This window comes from Myotis daubentonii, chromosome 3 (genome assembly GCF_963259705.1).
Source record: "Myotis daubentonii chromosome 3, mMyoDau2.1, whole genome shotgun sequence".
Taxonomy (NCBI): Eukaryota; Metazoa; Chordata; class Mammalia; order Chiroptera; family Vespertilionidae; genus Myotis; species Myotis daubentonii.
The window spans coordinates 200194765-200207351 of NC_081842.1; the positions used below are offsets into that span (position 1 = coordinate 200194765).

The following is a 12587-nucleotide window of genomic DNA, read 5'->3' on the forward strand; positions in this document are numbered from 1 at the left end:
GCCCAGCTCCAGGGAGGAGGCCCAGGTATCTGCAAACCCTCCTTGGAGCTTCTTTTTTTGTTGTTTTGGGGATGGTTTTAAAAAGATTTTTACTTGACTTCTCTAGAGAGAAGAAGGGCGAGGGAGAGAGAAAAACATCGACATGAGAATGAAACATCGATCTACCACCCTCTGAACCCCTTCCCCACTAGGGATGAGCCCCAAAACCTGGGCATGTGCCCTGATGGGGATCGGGGATCAAACCCGCAACCTTTCAGTGCATGGGATGACACCCAACCAGCTGAGCCACAGCGGCCAGGGCCGGAGTCATATTGCCGATCTGGTGCCTCTCCTCCCTCGCTCACCTCCTGCCACTCTCCCTCCTTCATTGCCATGCTCCTCCCACAGCAGCTTTCTTTTCAGTCCTTGGTAAGTCGAGTCCATTGACCTCTCAGGGCCACTGCTGCTCTCTCTGCCTGCACTGCTCTCCCCAGATCTAGGCATGGCTGCTTCTCACTGGGCACGTCTCAGCCGCCACGCCACCTCCTCATCCAGGAAGCACTATGTCCTCAGCTGGACGCAGCACCCGCTCTTCTCGACCCCATGACCTTGTTTAATTTTCAGACTCTCTGGGTCCGGATCCAACCCTATTATCTACTAGCTTGGGCAACTCACTGAACCTCTCTCTGCCTCTATTGCCCCGCCTATAAAATGTGGGTAATAGCGGCATGTCATTATGTTGTTGCAAGATGTGAATGAAAGGACACAGCACCCGGCACAGAGTAGAGCTCCATAAATGGTAGCCATTATGACCATCCCCACCTGCCCCCTCCAGCTCCCCTTGAGAGACACCAGGGGCTGTGTCTGCCTTTATAGCAGCAGCCTTGGACCTAGAACAGCGCTTGGGACACAAAAGGCATCCCAGAAATCCGTGTTGATGTAATTGACCTGGTTGTGTCTCTCCCGGTATTTTGACCTTTTCCTTCTCTTCCCGCTCCCAATACAAGCAGGTGGCCCGTAGGCAGATTAAAGACCTCCCCAGGCTGGAGGGGGAAGAGGGATGGAGCGAGTGGTGAGAGTCCTGTGGATGTCAGCCAGAGCCCAGAGAGGGACCTTCCAGAATGACCCCAAACCACAGTGTGACCCCCCCAGCTCAGCAGAACGATATTGCGTCCTCCCGGATAACCCAGAGGCGGAGAGATGGACAATTCCAGCTGAGGAAGAAGAAAGTTCTGTTACTCCTGGAGAGCATATGGTGCTTTTGCTCACTGCGTGAACCTGGTCTGAGGCTGAGTAGCCTACTGGAGCCCACCTCGTCTGACCCCAGTCCCACCCTCTTCTCCACACGAACAAAGCAAGCAAGCAGAGAGCACAGAAGTGTTTCCTAAACCACAAAGACCCTGTGCTGATGACAGGGGCCAGCAGGGAAGGTGGCGGCCCCTGGACAGAGCAGGGATGAGGCCAGGGTGGCTCAGCACTGGTGGGTGTCCCAGGGAGAGGTGAGATGCCATGCTGGGCAGGGGTGTGGCTCAGCACAGCCTAACCCAAGAGGGCCTTCGCTGAGGGCTGCAGATCCTGAAGCGATGGAGAAGCCACGCTCTCAGGCCACACTCAGCCACCTGGGGACTGCACCTACCTGACTGGTGTCTGGAGGCTTGGGTCAAGTGCCAGCTCTGTCTCTGGCTCTCAGGGTGACCTGGGCAGGTCCCTCTCTTCCCAGCGTCTGGGTTTTTTTCTGTCTGGCCCAAGTACAGATAAACCAAGGCTGGAGGCTCAGCGAGCTGACCACGCTCCTATGTGGGCTCTGTTGCGCCCTCTGGTGGACAAAGTGGTGCATTCCTCCCTCGGCTCTGAGACGGAGGACCCACAGAGCTGTCCCTGACCCTGAGTGCACTGAGGAGGCACCCACAAGAATTTGATAGAGCCATTGCTTCTGGTTTCTTCCTCTGCTCCCAGGCACAACCCAGCTCACATTTTCTCAGAGCACATGGCTTCACCATAGTCTCTCTGGTCATGGAAACTCTTCTTGACAATGTCCCATGGATGCTCTCAGGTGGAGACACATCCCGCAGTGCAGCAAAGCTAGCTCACGCCAGCTCGCAAAAGCCAACTGCTACAAGTTCAGAAATTTGGCACGCAAGTTATTGAATAATCATTATTAAATTAAATTGCACAGCCCTGGCCAGGGGGCTCAGTTGGTTGGAGTGTCGTCCCATAAACCAAAAGGTGGCAGTTTCGATTCCCAGTGAAAGCATATACTGAGGTTGCAGGTTCAATCCCCAGTCAGGGGGTGTACAGGGAGCAACTGACTGATGTTTCTCTCTCTCTCTCTCTCTCTCTCTTGAATCAATAAAAATATATCCTCAGGTGAGAATTTTTAGAAAATTAAATTGCATAAATTTACAATTAAATAAATTACATTAAAATAAATATAGTACTCAAAACTCCTCATCTCCTAGAGATTTTACTACATTTTACTATTCCCTATTCCTTTGACTTCATCTACATCTATTGTATCTGTACAGTGAGGCTTGGACATAGGCTATGCTTCTGCACATATCTTCCCAACTCTGTGTTCAGAACTTGATTTGTTGTTGTGTTAACTTTCTAGACTAAAAAGAAAGTGATAGGCAAAATGTTCGTAGTGCAGACTAAACTCAAACGCTGAAGCTGAAAGAGCTTTCAGTTTAATGAATATATTTATAGGAGAGTGAGAAATTGTATAACAATATATTATGGATCAGATTTAATGACAATACATGTTTTGGGAAAGGAGTTAGACTGGAATGTGACTCCATTTCAAAGTTTGGTTGAATTACAACTATAAGTTAACTTCAGATACAAGAATTTGGCAAAAATTAACAAAAGTGATCTGTGAGAACCAATTGGTTATATGGGGTTTACAATCAAGAATTCATACACTAGAGGCCTGATGCACAAAATTCGTGCAAGAGTAGGCCTCCCTTCCCCCGGCTGCCAGCACCAGCTTCCCTCTGGCACCTGGGACCTGGGCTTCCCTCACAGCCCCGGGCTTGGTCAGGAAGAACATCGGACTAATTAGCATATTACCCTTTTATTATTATAGATTGTGCTGTTATTTGTAAATTGTGTGCTACACATCCTATTGTCAGTAAAATTTATAATAAAACATACACACATCTAATTTATAATAAACATATGCACATCTATAACGTATACATTTGGATTTCTGAAGACCCAGTTGTCCGCACACCACCGGACAAATCCCAGTTTAATCAAGTCCTTTTCAAAGCACATTTTGTCTTTGAGAAGCCCTCTCCACTACGCAGTGTTTTCAGGCGGAGTGACAGAGCACATGGCTTCCACTGGGGACACTCCCGGGACACAGCTCTGTGCTTTGGGATATGTCACTTTCAACAATGACAGTAACACCAACACGCTCCGGGGCTCTGTGGCACTTTCCTTTGACGTTTTTCAATGTAAGTGCCTTAAGTAAGGCCATTGGCCTGTGCGAAGCAGCCATTTCTCAGGCCAATTGAAACAAATTCAGGACTTGTCCTAAGGATAAATGTTTGGGAGGAAGAGCGATCGTGGCCATCCCCGGGAGCACGCACAGCTCCCCTGTCCCTCCCCGCGTATCATTTCATGGCTACTTCATTCTTCTCTCCCCTGCACCGCTCCCTGCTTCTTCCTTCGTACAAACTGCAGTGAAAGTGCAGGCAGCGGCTTTACAGTCAACAAGTTTACCTGGCCTTAGCGCCCATCCCCAGACAAGGATCTGATTGGCCCGCTTGGACCAGGTAGGCATTCCTGGACCAATCAGTCACAGCCGGGGGTTGAAAGGGGCGGGGTCACAGAACACTGACAGAATCTCCGGGGCCACAGCCCGTGCGAAGGGGCAAGTCTGGGAGGACCGCGGGCAGGAGCTGGGCAGGGACCCCCAGGGCTCTGACATTCAAGGGGGGCAGCATGAGGCCAGCTGGACGCCCAGGACTCGTTGGGAGGGCAGGTTTCCTTCATTCCCGTCGTTGAGAAAGTCTTCAGTGCAGGACGCGCAGAGAGAGGAGAGGACGGGGACCCCACGCTCCTGGGCTCAGGCTGTGCCCCACAATCTCCACGGGTGTCACCTCCGTCCTCCCCTGCCCCTAGGGGTTAGGGATGGGTCAGGCTCCTACTTCCGGGACCAGGCTATCCCTGCACCTCCCATCACGACTTTCTGCGAGGAAAAGCTGAAACAGGCGGTCAGGGATCCTGGTTCTGATCCTGGCCTTGTCCCCAACACATTCTAGGATGTCGGACAACTAACCCCACCCCCCACCCCCACCCCCACCCCCGCCCCGAGGTCGTGAAAAATTTAAAATTAAGTAAAATGGATTTTTTTAAATATATATTTTATTGATTTTCCCACAGAGAGGAAGGGAGAGTTAGAAATATCGATCAGCTGCCTCCTGCACACTCCCCACTGGGGACGTGCCCGCATCCAAGGCACATGTCCTTGACCGGAATCGAACCTGGGACCCTTGAGTCCGCAGGCCGACGCTCCATCCACTGAGCCAAACCGGTCAGGGCGTAAAATGGATTTTTAAGTAATTAATTTCATGAGAAAAAAAACTGTTTCCGCCCGGTTTCGAACCGGGGACCTTTCGCGTGTGAGGCGAACGTGATAACCACTACACTACGGAAACGCAGCGGTGACAGTTTGCTGGCGAGGGCTGTTCGTCCCCTTCCAGCGCAGCGCGCCGGCGTCTCTGAGTGCCTGGTTGCTCCTTTGGGTCTCAGTTTCCCCATCCGTAAACCAAGAAAGTTGGACGCTTGTATCCTACCTAACAGTTTCCCCCTTGCCGCCCTGCACCGCGGGCCGGCCCTGAGCCAGCTCCGGGTCCCCATTCCGGTCTCTGATCCTAAGCACTGTCACTGACTCCTGGGTCTGGGAGCATCTTGTCCCCTTAGACCAGCGGTTCTCAACCTGTGGGTCGCGACCCCTTTGGGGGTCGAACGACCTTTTCACAGGGATCGCCTAAGACCATCGGAAAACACATATATAATTACATATTGTTTCTGTGATTAATCACTATGCCTTAATTATGTTCAATTTGTAACAATGAAATTGGGGTCACCACAACATGAGGAACTGTATTAAAGGGTCGCGGCATTAGGAAGGTTGAGAACCACTGCCTTAGACAGATGGGAAAAGTGTGGTCCTGAGAAGGGACAACACACCCCAACTTGGTGGCAGAGCCCAGGCTCAAACAAAATCTTCCCGCCAAGCCAGTCCTCCCCCACCCCCACCCCCACGCCTGATGCTGCGCCCGCCATCACTGCCTCTGAGCAGCCAAAGCACAAGCTCCCCTCCCCTCCCCTCCCCCATCTTCCCTCCACGGCAAATGAGGGTTCGGGGATGTCATTGTATTCACCCCTCACTGCACAGCTGAGGAAGCTGAGACTCAGAGATACCGGCAGCTCCAGATCACACAACCGGGTGGCGCCCGGAGCCTGCTGACTCCAAATCTCATGGTCCCCCTCATTTCTCCTCTCCTCCTCCTCCTACTCCAAGCTCCGCTGAGCACCCAGAGGCCCTGGACCACTGTGTCTTCATGGGCAATGGATGGTACCGGCTCCCAGGAATAGAAGGGCAACTGCAGAGAGACTCTGCCTGCCCTTTGCCAGAGCTGCTAGCTGCTTGGACACACATTTCCCCGCCCCCGCCCCCTCCCCCCCCCCCGCCCCCCACCCCCCAGCAGGCCTTCTCTCTACCCTCCCTCCCCACCCCTCGCCGGCCCCCAGACTCAGAAAGAGCAGGCAAGGGGGAGGTCCACACCCAGTCGGCCAGGCCCGGCTTCCACCAGCACAGCTCCCCTTTTATTGTTCCATCCTCTGGATGTTCACTGAAGAACCTGTTTGATGACAGGATTCTCTGGTGTGAAAATAGTTCTCAAACCACCACGGCCCCTCGAGATGCTTAGATGAGAAGCCCGCTCTAGAGGCAAGTGGTTGGTGCCGGTGGCCATTTTCCTGAAGTTGCTATATCTCCCCCCACACACACTACTCCCTCCCACCTTAGTCCTCTGGGTTCTTCTCCTCTCCTTCCCACATTAGCTCTCTGACCTCACCCTGTTTTAAAGCCAGTAGCCTGGGAAAAGGCCAAATGAAGGAAAAAATAGTGCCTGGAGCCTGGCTGGCGTGGCTCAGTGGTTGAGTGTCTCTCACCGGGTTTGATTCCCGGTCAGGGCACATGCCTGGGTTGTGAATTTGAGACCCAGTGTGGGACGTGCAGGAGGCAGCTGATCAGTGATTCTCTCTCATCATTGATGTGTCTATCTCTCCCTCTCGCTTCCTCTCTGAAATCAATAAAAATATATATTTAAGAGAGACAAATGACCAGCCGGTGTGGTGTGCTCAGTGGTTGAGCGTTGACTGATGAACCAGGAGGTCAGGGTTCGATTCCCGGTCGGAGCACATGCCCAGGTTGCAGGCTGGATTCCCAGTGTGGGGTGTGCAGGAGGCAACTGATCGCTCAGCGCTGATGTTTCTATCTCCCTCTCCCTCTGAAATAAATAAAAATACATTTAAAAAGTGTGAGAGAGAGAGCCCTAGCCCTAGCCGGTTTGGCCCGGGTTCAATTCCAGTGAGTGCTTGCGGGAGGCAACCAATTGATGTGAGAGAGACGTGTCTCTCTCTCTCTCCCCCTCCCTTCCACTCTCTCTAAAAATCTATGGGGCCAGGCAAGCGGCTTAGCTGAACAGAACTGCGATGCTCCCTCTTCCCAGGAGGGGGCGCGCTGTCACCTGCAGTGACCCATCCCTTCCTCCCGCTCAGCCCTGCAGTGCAACCCAATTCCAGAACCAGGACTAACATCTATTCTTTGTAGTCACGTGGCGGCAGGCTGCATAAATGAACCCCAGCTTCCAACTAGGAAGACGCGGGTTCAGAGATGGGCAGTGGTGGCTAAAGACCTGCAGTCACACGCCAGCCAGTCTGAGCCTGGCTTCAGGTGCTCTTGACTCAAAACTCACCTCCTCCGCCTGGTCCGGGGAGATCTGTTGTCCTGTGAGAAGAAGGGGCTACAGGCTGGGCTGCCTCTGAAACTATTAGGCCCAGGGGTAGCTTTTCTTGGGTCTCTTATTCTTGAATTCCCTCCAAAACCGACCACTCTTTTCCTAGGCCCCCAAATCCTGCTCCCAGCATCCTTTGCCTTGTTTTAAGGAAGGAGGGCTAAATTGTCCTGGCTGCCGCCCTAGCCACACACCAGCCCTCATCTGGGCACCTCAGCTCTGCCAGGGACCCCAGGACACCCCCTTCTCTCAGAAACTAAAGGCAGCCCTGGGCCTCATATATGCCAGGCTGTACCCTTAGACTTGGCGTGTTAGCTTCCTGTACCCTCAAATGAGGCCACTGAGGACCAGAGAGGCTACGTGATCTACCCACACAGCTGGTAAGTACGAGGGCAGGACTTAAACTCAGGAAATCTGATTTCAGAGACAGGTTTTAACCGCTGTATTCTGTTAGAGTCGCCGAAGGAGGAAGCCATGAGGCCCAAAGTGGTAAGGGATTATAAAGTTATTCGATCATCTGGAGGCCAGATGGGCTGAGCCCCCAAATGGCACCAGCACCCATTTTGGGATGGGGAGTCAGAGATGTAAAGGACTCCAGGCAGGCTTTCTCGGGGCGGAGAATTCTCTGGGCGGGTCCGGATCCTGGGAAGGTCCCGAGGGGAAGGATAATGGTCTGAGCAAGTGGAATGTGGTCTCAGCAAGTGGAATGTGGTCTAAGCGAAAGGGAGTGTCCGTTGTGAAGAGATCTAAAGGTCAGTTCCCAGGGGCGGGGGTGTCGATTCAATTATTCAATCAGACCTAACAAGGTCTTCCATTATCTCCTTCTTTCAAGAGTCTAGAATCTACCAGCCGTGGGCAAACCACGGCCCGCGGGCCGGATCCGGCCTGTTTGAAATGAATAAAACTAAAAAAAAAAAAAAAAGACCGTACCCATTTATGTTAGTTCACACAAACACTCCATCCATGCTTTTGTTCCGGCCCTCCGGTCCAGTTTAAGAACCCATTGTGGCCCTCGAGTCAAAAAGTATGCCCACCCCTGATCTAGACTCATGGGCAGTCCAGAATAATGGCCATGTTTCTCCATCTCACTTGCAGCTGGATGTGGCCATGGGCCTAATTTCTGGCCAAGAGAGAGATGTGTGCAGCTGCCAGGTCACGGCTTCCATTAGGACAGGTGTGCCCCTCCCCGCCCGCTTCCTGCTGGCTGCAGGCACCGGTGAGCAGATTGGGACAGCTGCCACAGCCTCCTCACCAGTCTCCAGTCCAGCCTCCACGCAACAGCCAGAGAATCTTACCACGGTCCGGGTGAGATCATGAAGCCTGCCCCGAACCTCAGCGACTCCACACTGCCTCCAGAAGATGGGCAAGGTCTCTTCCTGTCTGATCTTAAACTATCTCCCCAGTCTCATCGCTTGCCACTGTTATCCTCTGCCCTCATCCCAGACCAACCATGGGGAAAATTTCCTTCCTTAGCCATCCTTCCTTCCTCTGCCTTCCCAATTCCTCGCCACACACCTGGCAGACGCCTAACTATCCTTCAAGACCCAGCCAAGAGAGGTAGCTTCCACGGGAGGTCTTTCCTGACCCTCCTGGCAGACTGAGCAGCTCCCTCTGTCTTCCATGGTCTGGGAGAGTGATAGCCTTTCTGTACTGTCATGGTCTGTAGCTGCATCGGCCTCTGGGTCACCACGACTGGGTCATCTGTTGGTTGTCAGTACCCTGCCAGGTACCAAGCCAGTGGCAGGCAAGCTCAGTGAGTGATAGAAGGAGTGTGTGTGCGTGTGCATGTGCATGTGCCTGTGCGTGCATGTGTCCTGAGTTGGCTGGAGGTCCAGGCCAAGGAGACAGGGAGGACATCTAGAAATAGCCTTGTCCCCGGGCCCTCGTCCAGGCTTGCTGCCCAGATAAACTGACCCTGAGGGAGGGAGGTGGGAGCCCAGGATGGGCGGGTGGAGACTAAGAGGTGTGGCTCAAGCAGGCTGTGACCCTGCTGCCCTCTGGGGTCTGCTAGCCAAGGCAGATGGGCCCTGCCTGACTGTTGGCGGGCAGTCCTGGCACTCAAACCTCAGTGACCTCAGTGACCAGTGAGTATTTCAGGCTGGGGCTGAATGTCACCTGCTCCGTTGGCCACACAGCTTGTAGGGCAAAGGGGAGGCTGCCAGTCTACCCACTGAGGAGGGGCAGGAGCATTGGGAAAGTTTATTCCCTTTCCATTCTGGCCCCACCTCACCCTCTTCCCCATTTGGACATTGTCTCCCTGAACCACCAAATGCCAAAGGATTAGAGACCATCTGTCCCGAGCCCCTGCCGTGGAGACGGGAACACTGAAAGGAAGAGACTGGGTCAAGGTCGAGGGTCAAGGTCGAGGGTCAAGGCAAGGCAAAGACTGTCACAGGGACAGGCGATGTGAGACAGTGGTAAGCCGTACAAGATCTAGAGCCAGTCTTCCTGGTCTCGACCCTGGCTCTCATCTATAAATTCAGGGTGGGGACGGTAGCACTTACCTCACTGTTATTATCAGGGTTATAGGAGTTACGGACAGAGAGCTGGCAAGTGCCGTATCAGGGTCAGCAATCATTTTCTGTCCTTCACTTTGCAGCATAAAAGCTTCTCAACTACTCAACCCGCTTTGTCCCTTCTGACAACCCTAAGAGGTGAACATCACTACCCCCTGCACACGAGGAGGAGACAGGCATACAGAGGTTGACAGGCCACGTTCACACAGCTGGTATCTCAACTGCCCTGCCCGGGTCTCTCCCCCTCCTCCTCGTCCTGGCCACTAACTCATCCCATGGAGACGGGGCCAGAGAGCCAGATGGAGAGCCAGCCCTTGGGTCCTGATGCCGCCCTGAGCTCTTCTTACCCTACAGTGATGATCCCGCTGCCGGGAGGACAACCTTACCCATGTGACATCATCTCCTCAGGAGGCTGATCTCGTCCTTCTTAGCCCTTGGCCTTCCCACCTCCCACCTCTAGACAGGGAAATCTCTCAGCATCGGCTCCAGTCCTGGTGGCCCCCTCAGCCTGCCCGTCCTTCCCGCAGATGACTCCTTCCTTTTCCTATCTCGTGTCTCTGTGGACTAGAGAGCCCAGGGAGGCTTCTCCTCACAACTCCAGCCCCCGAGACAGCTCAAGCCACGCAAACAGCTTTGGCCCTGTACCTGTTTCCTGGAACACATCTGGCCCGGACTCCTGAGGCCCAGGCCCCCTGCCGTGGCTGCCAACTCTCCTCACACAGTGCTCACCGGTCCACACCAACCCGCCTCAGCTGGCCTCCTGGACATGCCCGCCTCTTTCCAGGATCTTGAGCAGGCTGCTCCTGAATGAAGTGCACTCTGGGGAGTGACACTGAACCACTGGATCTAATTATACGTGACTCGGCCTAGTAGTATTGGTGTTCTTGCACAGGCAACATTGCCCTTTGACAGAGCAGTAGTTGGGGAGTGAGCCAGGGGCGGCCCCAAGGCTGGGATAGGGTTTGATCACTTCCTGGAAACAGCCCTATCCCCAAAGAGAGCTACCATTGGGAACTCGCTGGGAGGTTCTAGCCGGGGAAGCACAGCAACTCACATACTCTTGACCACAGAGTGGTGGTCCTCTCCTTCCTCTGGCGGGGAAGGTCATCTCTTCGCACATGGACAGGGAGGAAGGGGACACCCACCTTGCCAGCCGTATCAGCGGAATAAACCCTACATGAATGGGGTGTCGCAGCCAGATCACCCTCACATTCCGAGAGCTGCCACTGAGATTCAGGCTGTATCTATGTGCCCAGAAAGGCAGTTCTCGCCTGGGACTGAGGTAAGATAGTAAGAAACTAGAAAAATTCCTTGGCAAGTGGAATGGGGAAACTGAGACAGATAGCCGGCAGCCGAACAAACTAACTGAACCATTTACAGCCAGATAGGAAGTCATGATGGCGGAAGGCCCCGGGTGCCCAGCGAGGGGCCAACCTGGCGCCAGACCTCGCCCCCAGGGTAGCCTTTCCTCCCCTGGTTTATCACTGATCTTGTGGTTGGGCCCTTCCCTGACCTTTCCTCCCTAGAGATAGCATCTACGTCTCATTTGCATTTCAGCGCCAGGCCCAGAAAGCAGCAAAACTAGACAGGCAAAGCCAAGACCGGCTGCAATAACCAATGACCTCCTGCCCTGGCTGAACAGTGGAGACCATGACCCTTAGAAGTCTCTTGAACTTCCAGATTTTAAAAAACCCTCAAATGAAGAATCCAGCTACGGCTCTCCGGAACACTGAGAGGAAGGGACTGCGTCCTTTCCCTTCCCCCTCTGCTCTTTCCCTCTCCCCTCATCCTCCCCCACATGCACATATGTGTGTGTCCTAAACTCCGAAGAGATTTGCAACCAGGGGGAGCAACGGGCAGTGGCAGCTCATCCCGGGTTAACCTCCAGAACCTGTCCCCAAGGCCCCTTCTCCTCTGACTCTCCAGTGAGCTGACAGCAGCCTGCCTAACTTCTCTCCTGTTGCTTCCTCTGTTGTAAACCCTCCCTTGTTTCACCGTCCCAGCTCTCAGAATCACCCGGACTCATGTTGTGAAATCTTTCTTCCACGAAGTCCAGAACCCACCCGCTCCGGCCCAGCCTGTGGGGCCGGTCCCCTTTCGGGTAACAGGACTGCTTGGGGCCCCACTACACAAAGGAAACAGCCCAGTCTCGTGGCCCGCGGGGAGGGAGTGAAAAAGAGGACACGAGACAGGATACTTTGGCGGGAGGAAAGCTGAGAATAGCAGCAGAATTCTCAAACAGAGAGAACACTGCTTTCTTTGCTCCAGAGACACTGTCTACTCCACAGGCCCGTGCCAGGCCCTGTACTAGGCTCTGTGGACACAGCACAGGGCCACGTGGACCCGGTCCTGGTACAATAGGAAAGAGACTCTGAAACAAAAGGACCCAAGAAAGCAGGATTAGTGCGATGATAAGGACGGTGGGGGCTTCCCGGAGGAAGGGACAGTTAAGGGGAAAGCTAAAAGGTGACTAGGAGTTAACTAGAGGAGTAGAGGCCAGGGAGGAAGACTATTCTAGGCAAACGGCAAGTGAGAAACGTGGCGTCCCTTCAAGGTACAAAAAGGGGGGAGCGACTGCAGTGTGGAGCTTAGAGAGGTGGGCAGGGGTCGGAGCCTGAGGGCCATGGGGCAAGGGATGGCGAGGTTGTGCTGAGGGCCATGAGCAGCCAGAGAGGGAGGCTGAGGAGAGAAACAATTAATCTTTGTACATCAGTCCCAGGCCTATGCTACCTCATCTTCCCAGAGTCCTTGGGAGTCCGGCTGGGTTTTTGCAGATAAAGAAATGGAGACCCAGAGGGATGGTGACTTGCCCAAAGACACAGTTGGTGTGTAAGTAACAGAGGCATGTTAACGTAAAAACACCATTGAAACCCGTAAAGAATTTTTGTGAGTTTATTTGAGCCAAACTGTCGACATATGCCGAGAAGCAGAACCTCAACGAATTGAGATAGTGCTCCGGAGAATGGCAGGGTTACATCCGTGTTTATACATTGCAATCAAAGGAGGAACATAGGTGGGTTACATGAAATTCATTGGTGACAGATTTAAGGAGGTGGGATTA

At 53.5% G+C, this 12587-nt stretch overlaps 1 non-coding gene across 1 annotated transcript; it reads right to left on the reverse strand.

Moving 5' to 3' along the window:
* Window positions 1-4570: 4570 nt before the first annotated feature.
* TRNAV-CAC (transfer RNA valine (anticodon CAC)) lies at window positions 4571-4643 on the reverse strand. The gene has a single exon. It is a non-coding gene; the product is annotated as a tRNA-Val (tRNA).
* Window positions 4644-12587: the final 7944 nt, after the last annotated feature.